The sequence below is a fragment of the Callospermophilus lateralis genome, chromosome 11, assembly GCF_048772815.1.
Source record: "Callospermophilus lateralis isolate mCalLat2 chromosome 11, mCalLat2.hap1, whole genome shotgun sequence".
In the NCBI taxonomy this organism is placed as follows: domain Eukaryota; kingdom Metazoa; phylum Chordata; class Mammalia; order Rodentia; family Sciuridae; genus Callospermophilus; species Callospermophilus lateralis.
Genome location: NC_135315.1, coordinates 69754687 through 69769430, shown reverse-complemented (window position 1 = coordinate 69769430; position 14744 = coordinate 69754687). Strand labels below are relative to the sequence as shown.

General features: G+C 36.8%; 1 pseudogene; it reads left to right on the top strand.

Moving 5' to 3' along the window:
• The first annotated feature begins 9379 nt into the window (after positions 1-9379).
• LOC143410590 (melanoma inhibitory activity protein 2-like) lies at positions 9380-13725 on the top strand (annotated as a pseudogene).
• The last annotated feature ends 1019 nt before the right edge of the window (positions 13726-14744 follow it).

The following is a 14744-nucleotide window of genomic DNA, read 5'->3' as shown; positions in this document are numbered from 1 at the left end:
CAGAAGCCAAGCAAAGAAACTATAGAACTCAATAATATAATAAATAACATACACTTAACTGACACATATAGAATAATTTATCCTTCAATGATAGAATATACTTTCTTCTCAACAGCATATGGATCCTTCCTAAAATAGACCATATACTATGCCACAAAGCAATCCTTAGCAAATATAAAAAAGTAGAGATATTACCCTGCATTATATCATATCATAATGGAATGAAATTAGAAATCAATGATAAAATTACAAAAAAAAATCCATTCCAACACCTGGAGACTAAATAACACTCTAATAAATGTACAAAGGGTTGCCAAAGACATCAAGGAGATAATTTTTAAAAAATAGAGGTAAATGAGAATATGGACACAATATATCTAAATTTCTGGGGCACTATGAAAGCAATCCTAAGAGGAAAGTTCATTGCATGGAGGAGTTTAATCTTTAAAAGAAAAAAAAAGTCAAGAATTAAATGACTTAACATTACATCTCAAAGCCCTAGGAAAACAAGAGCAAATTAACACCAAGAGCTGCAGAAGGCAGAAAATATTTAAAATTAAAGCTGAAATCAATAAATTTGAAACAAAAGAAATAATTGAAAAAATTGACAAAACAAAAAATTAGTTGTTTGAAAAAATAAATAAAATTGGCAGACCTTTAGTCATGCTCATGAAGAGAAGAAAAGAGAATACCCAAATCACTAACATAAGTGATGAAAATAAAAATATCACAACAGACATTATGGAAATACAGAAGATAATTAAAAAATATTTTAAAAACTTCAATTCCAAAAAATAGAAAATATTGAAGGCATCAAATTATATGATTCATTTTCTAGAATCATATAATTTGCCCAAACTGAATCAGGATGATATAAACAATTTAAACATATCAGTTTTGAGTGAAAAAATAGCAGATGCCTTCAAAAGTCTACTAACCAAGAAAAGTCCAGGACCAAATGGATACACAGCCAACTTCTAAAAGACCTTTAAATAAGAACTAGTCTCAATACTCTTCGGTCCATCTCAGGAAATACAAAAAGAGGCAGAACTTTCAAACTCATTCTATGAGGCCAATATCATCCTTATTTTAAAACTAGGCCAAGATGCATTAAAAAAAGAAAAAAAGAAAAAAAAAACTTCAGACCAATATCTCTTAATGAACATAGATGCAAAAATTCTCAATAAATTCTGGCAAATCAAATAAAAAACATATCAAAAAGATTGTGCATCATGATCAAGTGGGATTTATCCCAGATATGCAAAGATGATTCAACATATACAAATCAATATATGTAATTCATTACATCAATAAGCTTAAAGATAAAAATCATATGAACATCTCAATAGATGCAGAAAGGGCATTTGACAAAATACAGTGCTTCTTTATATTCAAAACACTAGAACAAATAGGGATAACAGAAATATATCTCAAAATCATAAAGACTATCTATGCTAAGCCCCAGGCCAATATCATTCTAAATGGAAAAAAAAAATTGAAGGCATTCCCTCTAAAAACTGGAACAGGTCAGGGATGCCCTTTTTCACCACTTCTATTTAACATAGTTCTTAAAACACTGGCCAGAGCAATCAGACAGATGAAATGCACATAGTAAAGAAGAAATCCAATTGGCACTATTTGCTGATGATATGATTCTATACTTAGAAGACCCTCAAAGTTCTTCCAGAAAATTTCTAGAACTAGCAAATAAATTCAGCAAAGTAGCATGATATAAAATCAACACCCATATATCAAAGGTATTTTTTAATAACAGTGATAAATACTCAGAAATCTGAAACGAGGAAAACTACCCCATTTACATTAGGCTCATAAAACATAAAATACTTGAGAATAAACTTAAAAGAAGGTGAGAAATCTATGTAATGAAAATTACAGAACCCCACAGAAGGAAGTTAAAGAAGACCTTAGAAAATTGAAAGTTCTATCTTGCTCTTGGATGGGCAGAATTAATATTATCAAAATGGCCATACTTCCAAAAGCAATATACATATTTAATGCAATTACAGTCAAAATTCCAATAGTATTTCTCATAGAAATATAAAAAGCAATCATTAAATTCATCTGGAAAAATAAGAGACCCAGAATAACTAAATAAATCCTTAGCAGAAAAAGTGAAGCAGGTGGCATCACTATACCAGACCTTCAACTATATTATAGAGCAATAGTAACAAAAACAACATGGTATTGGCACCAAAGCAGACTGGTAGACCAATGGTACAGAATAGAGGACACAGAGTCTAGCCCACAAAATTACAATTATCTTATATTAGACAAAGGTGCCAAAAACATGCATTGGAGAAAAGATAGCCTTTTTAACAAATGATGCTGGGAAAACTGGAAATCCATATGCAACAAAATAAAATTAAATCCCTATCTTCACTATGCACAGAACTCAACTCAAAATGGATCAAGAACTTAGGAATAAAACCAGAGGTCCTGCAACTAATAGAAGAAAAAGTAGGCCCTAATCTTCATATGTGGGATTAGGCCTCAACTTCCTTAATAAAACTCCTGTGGCACAAGAAATAAAATCACGAATCAATAAATAGGATGAACTCAGATTTAAAAAAAAATTCTTCTCCACAAAAGAAACAATCTGTGAGGTGAATAGAGAGTCCACATCTTGGGAGAAAGTCTTTACTCCTCTCATATCAGATATAGCACCCTTCTCTAGAGTAAATAAAGAACTCAAAAAGCTAAACACCAAAAAAAAAAAAAAAAAAAAAAAAAACACAAGTAATACAATCAATAAATGGGTGAAGGACCTGGAGAGACACTTCTCAGAAGATTATGTACAATCAATCAATCCATAAAAAATGTTCATCATCACTAGCAATTAGAGAAATGCAAATGAAAACCATTCTAAGATTTCATCTCACTTCAGTCAGAATGGCAGCTATTATAAAGACAAACAACAATAAGTGTTGGCGTGAATATGGGGGGAAAAGGTACATTCATATACTGCTGGTGGGACTTAAAATTGATGTAGCCGATCTGGAAGTCAGTATGGAAAGCAGTATGGAGATTTCTTGAAAAATTGGGAAGGGATCCACCATTTGACCCAGCTATATTCTCCTCGATATATACCCAAAGGACTTAAACACAGCATACTACAGGGACACAGCCACATCAATGTTTATAGCAACACAATTCACAATAGCTAAATTTTGGAACCAACCTAGATGTCCTTCAATAGATGAATGGATAAAAAAAATGGCATATATACACAATGGAATTTTACTCAGCAATAAAAGAGAATAAAATCAGCATTTGCAGGTAAATGGATGGAGTGAAAGAAGATAATGCTAAATGACGTTAGTCAATCCAAAATAAGCAAATGCTGAAGGTTTTCTTTGATATAAGGAGGCTGATTCATAGTGGGGTAGGGACAGGAAGCATGAGAGGAATAGTTGGACTCTAGATAGGGCAGAGGGGTTGGAGGATAATGAAGGGGGCATGGGACTATAAATGATGGTGGAATGTGATGATCATTAATATCCAAAGCACATGTATGAAGACAAAAATTGGTGTGAATATACTTTGTATACAACCAGAGATATGAAAAATTGTGCTATATATGTGTAGTAAGAATTATAATGCTTTCTGCTGTCATATATAAATAAAAAAATCAAAGCTCTACATCAAACTTAAAGACTGCTTTGTGATGTGTATTGTGTTCACATTTATTGAACTCAATTTTCCTGAAATGATTCTCTATAAAATTATACTATTTTGTCAAATTATATTCATGGACCTTGGGACAATCAATTCCAACAAAATCTCTTTAAACTAACTGCCCAAATTGTAAAAACTAATTCTATTCAAATAAACATGCCTATGGTTTTCACTTTCTTTTAAGTGTGGGCTACACACTTACTTGACCAATGACAAAAGTTAATTTCATGGTTTAATCACTACAGTCTGTTAACATATGGCATATTAGATATACTTCTCTTGTTAACCTTGTTTGTTTTCAAAAGTCTTATTAATTGTATACCTGAAGCTGAACAAAAAAAATTGTCTTAATAACTCAGATTGTTCAAGACTTAGAGTTGGGAACTGTTTCAGGCCCTGATCTTGGACCTACCTGGGGAGTCTTGCTTATTGTGCAGCAGGGAAATCCTAAAATAGAATGCTATGTTTTGGGACAAAATGTTGTCACAATATTGGCAAGTCCAATTTTGTTGCCTCTTTGACAAGGAGTATTTTCTCTGTAGGTGTAAGTTCATCAATTTCTAGACTCTTGGTGTCTGGATTCCCATAAGATGGTATGTTATGTATCACCTCTGGTCTATTGTGACTGTTTTATGTAAATTGGCATATATCCACTATAAAAGCTATTTTTACTGTACAATAAAGCAGATGTTATTCTCTGAAACCTTCTTTGAAGGAGTTTCTCCATGCCCTCAAGTATCCACAGTCGATGCTGGACAATGGCAGGTCCCTCAGCAATTTTTTTTTTGAATTTTTTGTTATTTTTTTATGTTTGTTTTTACTCTGTCAGACTCTCTGTATAGGTCTCTGTTTTCAAAGCCTGCCTAATCTTTAGGGAGACTACCAAGAGTTTAGCAAGATAGCTTCAAGTAGAAGTAGCACTTTCTATTTTTATGACAAACCAAGAAGCAAGTTTTATCCTAGCCATGTACTAGTATGTGATTTTGAAAATAATGTTTAACTCTCTTTGTTATGTATGGCCTCGTCCAAAAAGGAGGTCCACAGGAAAGGGTCGAGGAGAATGTGGCTTCAGAGTCACTAATCAAGACCTCCAGAGACCAAACAGAAAACAGGTCTGATTTTATTGCAGAGTTACCATGTATTTATACTCAGGCAGAGCTAAGCAGATTACAGGCAGCCACCAATGCAATGTCTGCTAACTTTTCTTGCAGCAACCAATCAATAAGTGGGCCATGGAGCAAGCACACGAACTGCAGTGTATGGCCCGGGGCTGTGCCTCTCACAAGCCAAGCCTAGCATGAGGGGAGTGGCCTGCCACTCAGAGGCTGTTAACATATGCCATGTATGCAGTAATCCATGCACTTTTTCCCACAACTCCCCACTCTGACTCTGCTGCAAAGATTTCAGCCAGCATTGCTGTTTTTCATTGGGTGGTCTTCACATGGTTACATAACCATCTCACAACAAAAGAAAATATTATCACTGTTATGAACAGTAGGGCCAGGGTAATAGCTTTATAAGGATTATTTAATTCAGCTATCAGGTTTTCCAATGTTCTGTGAATTCATGGAATCAAAAAAAAGGTTTTCAAGATAGACACCTTTGTCTCATTGATTTTGACAATTGCCTTGGTAAGGTTATGCATAGTCATAAAATATTTAGCATCCCAAGCACCCTTAATATACTAAGAAAAATTGGAGAAGTGAAAGGTTACATTTGCATATTGGGTGACACAAATACTCTAAAATTTAGGGTCACAAGTGAGCCTTTGCAACATAAACAGAATATCTAGTTTTTCCTGATAGAGGTCTAGTTCTTGCTGAATGACTAAGATAGCAGCTTGGGACAGTATATTTAGTCATTTAGAATGGCATAGTCTTTTGCAATTGTAGTAGACAAATTGTTTACAGTCTGAGCAGTCTAGATGCTCTGAGTGAGTAAAGCAGCAGCAGTGGTTGTGGCATCAATGGTGGCTACCAGAGCAATAATCCCAGTGATGAAAAGGCTAATTGCCTACCTTGTCCAGTGTAGTATCTCATTCAGAAGATTATTCATCTCCATGTCCCATGAACTCCTCCACTGGAAGGTTCACTGGAAGCCAGACTCCTGGGGACAGTTTGTTCTGAGAATAAATATACATTTAGCTTTTATAGCATGGGTTAGACAATTTGTTAGCCAATAGGATATATTGACTGCATAAGGGATCTCTGTCTTAGTGATATTTAGGCCATCAGTATCATTGATTATTAGCATGGCAAAGGGTGGTGTAGCACAAGCTTTTGCATAGTGGGTATAAGCATAATTTGGCACAAAGACAAATCCATGTACATATAATATATATAGTATATTAAGGGTGCTTGGGATGCTAACTATTTTATGACTATACATAACTTTACCAAGGCAATTGTCAAAATCCATGGTCAGTGTATGGACTCAATAGAGCTGGATGCTGCCCATTTTATGAGTCTAGCAGCTAGCAATATTGGTTTGATATCCATCATGCCACACTGATTTCCTGCATACCCATTGGTAATGGCTTGTTCTGTATAGCAGTTACTGCAGTAGCTCATGTGGTTTTTGGGCACATTAGTTACATTCCAGGGGGCTGCACCTGCCCAGGCACATAGATGTTGTTTTTCCCTAGAGAAGGTATGGCAGTAACACATTAATTCCATGGGATGTTATCATTATCAGAGAGGGACATTCCAAAAAGCATTGTTGGGTACATTGGTAGCAAGGGTTTTTTGCATTTCCCATGGGGCAGTCTATGGTTATAGGTAGAATTAACTGTAACTCTAATGTCAGTGAGAGATAACCCAGCATATGACTTCTTATAGTTATCTACAAGAGTTTCATTTGCAAGAGCAAAACAGAGAAGACTGCCTGGAATGTTGTAGGAACAGATAAAGCAAGGCCCTGAAGATATTAGGAAGCAGTTTTATTTGGCTGCAGCCAAGTTCAGAGAGCACAGCTTTTCTGTAATCAATCAATTCCGTGAACCCTGAGTTCAGGTAGTTTCAAAGTTTTATACCCAGCATGTAAGGGGAGAGGCTTACAAATTTACAGTCTACAGAAGTTCACATAAAAGCAGCATTTTCTCTCAGTGTTTTGGGCAAGTTATCCTTTCAAGTACAACACCTGAACAGTGGAGAGATTCTTTATCTCCCCTTTCTTTCCTCCCCCTGCCAGCTGAAACTATAGAGCCCAATTGGTAATTTCTCTTATCTTAAAAATGTAGAAATATCTGTGAAGCCCAGCTCAAGGACAGAGGCTTTCTTTACACATTTTTACAAACTACTATATTGGATATGTTTGTGAAAAACTAGTAAGGGGGTGTCCAGCACTTGAAGTGCTGGTATCTTCTTGGTCAGTGGCCAAGTAAACAGGGTGACACAAAAATAGAAAGTTTATCTACATTGAACTCTTTTGCTGGCAGTCCTAAAAATAGCCATGGTAAAGATTTCTGGAGAAGACCAGTTAAGGATTTTCTTTGGAGAAAGGGGGTGCAACTTCATAATCAAGGTCATAAACTTTTGGTTGTGGGGATGCACCACCTTGTTGGCAATGTGGCTTCTTTGTTTGGCCTTTATATTAAACAGAAATATGGAAATGCCCCTGGGGGCTTGTTAGGGGCTATTGCCACCTCTGAATAAAGAATGACCAATATTCCCAGTGCCTTGCATCTTCTTTCAACTGATGGATTCATAAATTTTTATTCTTGGGCCTGACTCCTGCCCTCAGTCTGACACTGCAGAAAGGCCCAGTGCTGACTATGCATGAGGCACCTTGGAACATTCAAAGATTAGACTTAGCTCTTGTACTCAGTCCTTAAAAGGAAAGTCTGTAAAAAGGCATCCTTCTGTTAAATGATGCAGGTAACAGTGATATTGGAATTGGACAGCTTAAACCTAGTAGATACTAAGCCTTCTGCTTACCAACTGAACAACAAAGGATGGCAAGTGCAACCTGTGATGTAGGGAAGAAGGGTGTACCTGGGATTTGCTCATTCTTTACTCACATTCATTTCTTCTTAGTGTTCTTTGTGTGGCACCACTTCACCTTTTTTGGGGTGTAGGCCCTCTTGTCAAGTCTGTCTTTGAGTTTCATAATTTCCTCTCTTTCTTTAGAGACAAGAGGTTGTTCTGGCCTTACCTGTAGCATCTGTGCTAATTGCAGGTGCCCTCACCTGGATCAGCTCATGTCTCCTCTTGCCTACAGATTACATCAAGGTGGAAACATGGACCCATGAGATCCCAACCACAGCTCATTTCCTGTAGATTCCCCATCTCCTCTAGTGCTCAAGCTTCCAGAAATGCCAAGTAGGAGTTCCCCAAAACTGAAGAATGGAAGCAATGTAAGTATCCATTGATGAGGAATGGATAAACATGTTGTACATCCACACAATGGGACATAATTCATCCCACATTATGTTAAGTGTAGTCACACAATCACAAAAGGACACTTACTATGTAGTTCTGCTTAAATGATGTATATAGAGACATCAAACTCACAGAAACAGAAAGCAGGGGACTGGATGATGGGCAATGGGTTGTCAATATTTCATGAGTGCAGAGTTTCTGTTATGAAGATGAATTCTAGCAATAGATGGTGGTGATTGTGAATGAACTGAGCACTTCTGAATTCTATGTGCACTTAAAAATGGTAAATATGGGCTGGGATCATGGCTTAGTAATGCAGCCAATGTTTATAGCAGCTCAATTTACAATGGCTAAGCTGTGGAAGCATCGTATATGCCCTTCAATAGATGAATTGATAATGAAACTTTGGTATACATACACAATGGAATATTACTCAGCCTTAAAAGAGAATAAAATTATGGCATTTGTAGGTAAATGAATGGATCTGGAGAATATCATGCTAAGTGAAGTAAGCCAATTCAAACAACAACAACAACTACAAAGGCTGAGTGTTCTCTCTAATAACAGAATGCTGATTGATAATAGGGGAGTGGAAAAAATGGAGGAACTTTGATGGGGAAAAGGGAAGGAAGGGATGAAAGGAAGCATGCGGAGAGAAAAGATGGTGGAAAGAGATGGACATCATTAACCTAGGTATATATATGAATTCACATATAGTGCATTGTTACATCAGGTACAACCAGAGAAATGAAAATTTGTGCTGAAATTGTATAGAAGAAACCAATATGCTTTCTCCTCTCTAGTCCAGGACTACAGACTTCTGGGTATGTCTCTAGCCATAAATAACTGCTGCTTTAAAGGAGACCTGACTGCATCCATCACAACCCCTCTGTCAAGGTGTTCTAGAAGAAAACATGAAGGTGATTCCTATCACTACAGCCTCTCAGAACAAAGATGTCTCTTTACAGAATGCAGAGTGGCTTCACCCACTCCTACAGAACTAGCCTTTAAAGCCTCCTGGGTCTTCTGGGCCTTGGGCAATGGGCTGTGTGAGAGAAAGCTGATTCTGATACCAGTGGGGAAAGGAAGTGAGAAAAGTGAGTGTCTGGCACCTAGATAACCTTCATCCTCCATCAAAGACTAAGTACTATCTCAGGGAGAAAGATCCTGGGAACAAGGGAGAAATGCCTTTCTGGCAACAATTGATAAAACTCAACCCCATAAGTAATAGCCCAAATGTGGTCTACTGGGTAGCCCTAAGGGGACTGCCTTATATAGGTTCAAGGTCAGGACAGCCTGCTAGGATGGCTGAATCTCCTGCCTGGAGAAACTCCTTCCCAATTTCAGGTACTGCAATCAAAGCCCTCAGTGAACTGGAGGCAATAGAGGTGGAAGGAATTGAAATCCTCCAAAACCCGGGCATTGAGGTGTTTGAGAAATCAACCAAGGAATGTGGAGTGAGGTGAGGGTCAGGATCAGGTCTCAAAGATTCAGATTTGGAGGCCATTCAACTTCTCTGCATCTTAGGTACTGGAGATACTGACAGAAAGTTGATTAGAATAGCCAAAGAAGAAGGGAATCACCCAAGAATTCAAGTTTTCTCCCCCTTCAGACTTTTCTCCCCACTAGGAAATGGCCTACAAAGTGTTCAGCTGCCAGGCAGGAATTTAGGAACACTTGTGATTGCAGGCAGAGAGTTGCTCACGGCTAACTTCACTTGAAGTTGTTTCTTTGTTTCAGAAACTGCTCTTTAGAAAAGGCCTTAAACCAGTCAAAGATACACAGCTGCTCTTCTAAGTGTCCTAGGGTAAACTTTGCTCACTATAACTCACTATAACGCTAAATTCTCTGTCCTAAATGAAGTGCATCTGCCATTTATTTGGTTTGCTTTGGTTTGGTACTGGGAATAGAAGCCAGGGATTCTTTACCACTGAGCTACATTTTATGGTAGAGATATCTCAGAAGAAAAAAGAACAAGATGCCATCTGTATCATTGTGAGCCCTCCAGAAATCAATCTTGAACATTCTTGCTATTTTGTAGTATAGAAATAGAATGTCCATCAGGAATGTGTATTACCTCATATGAAGAAAAAGACTAGTATGTAAAAGGAAACTAACTAGAATATATAAGAGATCACTTTCTACACTAAATGTTCAGCCTTCAGATAAGAATGCACTGAGGCTAGATGCACACAAATAAACACTGCTTCCTGATGAATACCCTGGTGTCTCCTGTCTGTGTGAGAATCCCATGCAACATTTAATTTTGTTTTTTCCTTCTCTTATCTTATCCTTCTATTTGCTGTATATATATAATGACCAGCTTGCTTAGAAGTGTTTATATCCTATGAGAAGTGAAAAGAACATCTGAAAAAAGATTTCAAAGACTCTTAAATAAATAGTTGTCTACACAAACTGACATGAAAACCAACTCAATTTATTTTTAGAAACATTACATATCATATACTATTTTAAAACAACTTATCAAAACTGATTTATTCCCATGTTTGCAACTCTTCTCAAATTATTTTTCAAATGTCTAACCAAGAGTTTTTCTATGGAATAATTCAGATGACTTCTGTAGAAATTGTCAACAAGGCTGAAGATGTAACTCAGTGGTAGAGAGCTTGCCCAGTATATACAAGGCTCTGAAGTTTAACCCCCAACACTGAAAGAAAAGGAAAGGGAGAAAGAAAAAAGGAAGGAAGGAAAAAGAGAGGGGAGAGGAGGGGAGGGAAAGGAATGAGTCATTAAAACAAAAGGGGAAGTGGTACAAATATAAATATATGGTGTACTAGCTCTTTGAAAATTTACAGAGCTGTAGAATTTTAGTTACATCTAACTGGGTGATATTATGACTGTATAGACTGGCACATAATAAGTTCTGCCTTAGCCTGGCCTAAACCAAATCAATTGGTGGGTGACCTGGAGAGGACTTCTCTCTGGTTTGATTGAGACAGTCTTGAACCTTTCCTGGTTCAGAATTTATAGCATAGTGAAGGGACCAAGACTTCCCTGGCAGGCAGTGTAGTGTGCTAGGCCCCTGAGATACCACAACCAGGGCTGCCCATGCCCATTCCCACAGCTCCTCTCCACCACTCACTGGTTCAAAATGGTCTGCTCCATTGCCTGGTGCAGGTTTTTTTCTGACCAAAGGCCTGAGAGTTCACACCCTGTTTTTTCATTGCTGGGCATGGTATGGTTGTGGATGGAATAGCCAAAGTAGCCTTAGCATGATGGAGGGGCAAGAGCTGTATCTCAGACATACTTGGGGGTGGTACTGGAAGAAGTAACTAGGGTTGTGGTCTACCTTGCCTGAAGACGTGGAAACACACCCTAGTCCTTATGGCTGTCCATGGGAATTGGTGTTATGTACAGCTATTAGATTTTTGTTGTTCTCTTATTTTTGTGGAGAAGTTATCAGTCTGTGAGAAGCAGGCATTACCTTAGAGGAGAGAAAAAAACTTGCTCTAAAACTTTTTGGACTAATTCAAGAAAAATGTCAACTACTTGAAAATGTTAGTTTTATTCAAAAAGAGTATGAAGGCTTAGAGTCACCTTTAAAGGATGTCATTTTGGTGAAGGAGTAAGGAAAAGCAGAAAACTTGGAGGCAATATATGAAATCCTGGAGAGGTTCATGTCTAAACTTGAGGATGAAATACTCTTTCTAGGAAAAAAGCTAAAAGAAGGGAAAACTAAATATTCTCAACAGGATGAATTGATGCTGGGTATATCAAAAAGGATTAAGTCTCTAGAAGATGAATCAAAATCCCTTAAATCACAAATACCTGAAGCTAAAACAACCTTGAGAATATTTTAAATGAATAAAGAAAGAATTACAGTATCAATAAAAGAGGCTTTGAATGACTTCAGGAAAGTCATAAAAAGCTTTTACAAGAAGTTGAAGTATGGAAAGAAAAGGTGAATGGCCTTACTAAACAGAAAATTACATTTGAACACTCTAAAGTACATGCAGAACAAGTTCTAAGAGACAAAAAAAATCTCATTATGTCTCTGACTGAACACTTACTACCGATAAAAGATTGGGCTCCTGTGCTTGAAAAAGTCCTAAGAGATGATGGTTACTTGGAATTGGAATTGAAAAGTGAATCAGAAATTGGTGCTCACTTAGAATATCAGCCAAAAGGGTCTTGGAAGAAACTAGTTTATGATGCTAAGTTAAAGGCCTCTTTAAAAATCTTAGAAAGAGATAAAAATCAAATTTATACTTTATTATCTGAAGTAATTGAAACAAAGGAAGACCTGATAGAACATATTAAAATCTTAAGACAGAACAAGCATCTTTGCAAGCAGAAAATACACAGTTTGAAAGTGAGAATCAGAATCTTCAGCAGAAACTTAAATTCATGACGGAATTATATCAAGAAAATGTAATGAAACTCCAAAGAAAATTAATAGGAGAGGAAAATTACCAGGTAGAGAAATAAGAAAAACTTTGCAAAGAGGAAGAAAAGATCAGCCGTACAACTAAACTACTTGAGACCAATAGAAAGTGAGCCAAAGATCTTTTTTTCTAAAGAGAGAGAGAGAGGGGAGAGAGAGAGAGAGAGAGAGAGAGAGAGAGAGAGAGAGAGAGAGAGAATTTTTAATATTTATTTTTTAGTTATCGGCGGATACAACATCCTTGCTTGTATGTGGTGCTGAGGATCGAACCCGGGTCGCACGCACGCCAAGTGAGGGCACTACCGCTTAAGCCACATCCCCAGCCCCTGAGCCAAAGATCTTGAAGAAGAATTGGAGAGAACCATTTGTTTTTTTATCAGGGGCACATAATTTACTAGGAGAAAAATGCTCATGGTAATGAGTTGGCAGTTTGGAATGCTGAAAGATACCTCAATAATTTAAGGAAAAAAATGCTCACACTAGACAAAAAAATTAACTGAAATAGAGTCACAATTTAAGCTTGTAGAAAAAGATCCTTCTGTGCTTGATGCTTCAAATACAGCCTTTGGCAAAGAGAATTCCCCAAATGGTCCCTCACCATTGGGTCAACCTTCATGTGGAATAAGACCTTCTCATTTGGAAAAAGGGTACATTTATACTCTCACCTTTGGTGCAAGTAGGAGGAGAAAGAGGTTTAAGGGGCCCAGAGAATCCTCTGGACCATCCAACTAGCAATGAAAGAAGAGAATCAAACTGTGATAGGTCAACTTATCTACAGAGAGCACCTTCTGACATAGGGCATCTGGAACATCCATGGGAACAGGCCCATAGGATAATGATCCCTTCACCAGGCCAACCATATTCTGACCCACATCTTCCTCTACAAAGGCAAGATGGATGTAATTCTAAATTTGGTAGATTGAATCAGCAGAACTCAGAAATTTAACTATGCTGTCTTTAGATAAAATGGATGGGCCTACATATTCAGAAATGGAATCTAGTAGAAATGATACCAAAATTGATCAAGGTGATTCCAATGTACCTGATTCATCTCTCCCTGCTGAAAATCAAACAACTGGCTCTGGCTTTTCTTACCCTTCAATCAGAGGTCCATTGTTTTCTATGGATCCACGGAGTCCGTTCATGAGAAGAGGACCTTTTCTTCCTCCACGTCCTCCAGGAAACACTTATGGAGCATCTCAAAAATATATACAATACATACTTATATGTACTCTACCTAAATAATTGGGCTGTTATTATAAAAATCAAAATTCCCACAACTAAGAAGAATCCTCTTCTTGATATTTGAGCTGTCATAATTAAAGAAATAGTCTTTTTTATATGACTTATGTGGAAAAATATAGTGCAAGGGAATGAAACTGATGGGTATATGATTAAGTGTTTTATTTATAAACTTTTTTTAGTTGTTTATAGACCTGTACTTTATTCACTTATGTATATGTAGTACAGAGAATCAAACCCTGTGCCTCACACATGCTAGGCAGGAGTTCTGCCACTGAGCCACAACCTCAGCTCATGATTATATTTTAATAACCACTAACAATAATATAAAAGAAAATGAGAATATCTCCATCATTAAACAAATACAAACCAAAAATATATAACCAATAACAATTAGATCTGAATTATTTTATAATTTTCTATTCTTTTTTTAAAGAGAGAGAGAGAGAGAGAGAGAGAGAGAGAGAGTTTAATATTTATTTTTTAGTTTTCAGCAGACACAACATCTTTGTTTGTATGTGGTGCTGAGGATCAAAACTGAGCTGCATGCATGCCAGGCAAGCCTGCTACTGATTGAGCCACATCCCCAGCCCAAATATTCTATTCATTACAGGGATTCTTTGATTCTATAGTGGTTTTACCAAAGGCCTTAAATATTTCCTAGCACTTGGCAGCATCTATTCTTCTACAATAGAGGAAATGGGTATGGTAGAATTTTGTTGAAATGAATTAAATTTATACACTCAGGGATATAAATATTCCTCAAATATGTTATGGATTTGAGAGTATTCATATTGGGTAAAATGATTGTATTTTTAAAAAATGAGGGCTGGGTTTGTAACTCAGTGATAGAGCACTCACTAGAACATATGAGGTCTTGGGTTCAAGCCTCAGCACCACATATAAAAAAAAAGGTATTGTGTCTATCTACAGCTAAAAAAATCTTAAAACATGGTTAACATGGCAAATTTTATGTCATATATATATTAACCACAATCAAACATTTAAAATGGAAAATAAAA